The sequence below is a fragment of the Phaethon lepturus genome, unplaced genomic scaffold, assembly GCF_000687285.1.
Source record: "Phaethon lepturus isolate BGI_N335 unplaced genomic scaffold, ASM68728v1 scaffold29313, whole genome shotgun sequence".
NCBI classification, from domain to species: Eukaryota; Metazoa; Chordata; class Aves; order Phaethontiformes; family Phaethontidae; genus Phaethon; species Phaethon lepturus.
In genome coordinates, this window is record NW_010530205.1 from 4947 (window position 1) to 5281 (window position 335).

Here is a 335-nt window from a genome sequence, read left to right on the forward strand (position 1 = left end):
GGCAAAGCCAGTGAGGTGAAAGCCGGGATGCAGATGGGGGAGCGGGACCAGGACCAGCTCTGCAGTGCTCACCCCCTCCATCAAGCACCCTTGCTGTATCGCACTGACCTGCTGAGCAGGATGACAGTCCTGGCCATGCGTATCCAGCCTGGGGGGCACATCGGCCTCCCAGAGGTCCCACGTTAGGCAATGGGCTCATGCAGTCACACAGCACCACCAAATCCATGCCCAGCAGCTAGGGGCTCCGGCCAAATACCCGAGGGCAGCAGCAAGCCTGGGTGCAGGAGGTTAGTGTGGCAAGGCAGGCACGGCCAACTGGGGGACAGCCTGGCCCA

The 335-nt window shown here is 63.3% G+C and overlaps 1 protein-coding gene across 1 annotated transcript in view; it reads right to left on the reverse strand.

Moving 5' to 3' along the window:
- Positions 1-335, reverse strand: part of LOC104618575 (plexin-A1-like) — a gene marked incomplete at its 3' end in the record, with an annotated part of 7712 nt that overhangs the window by 1056 nt on the left and 6321 nt on the right. The gene's annotated exons all lie outside the window — the stretch shown is intronic.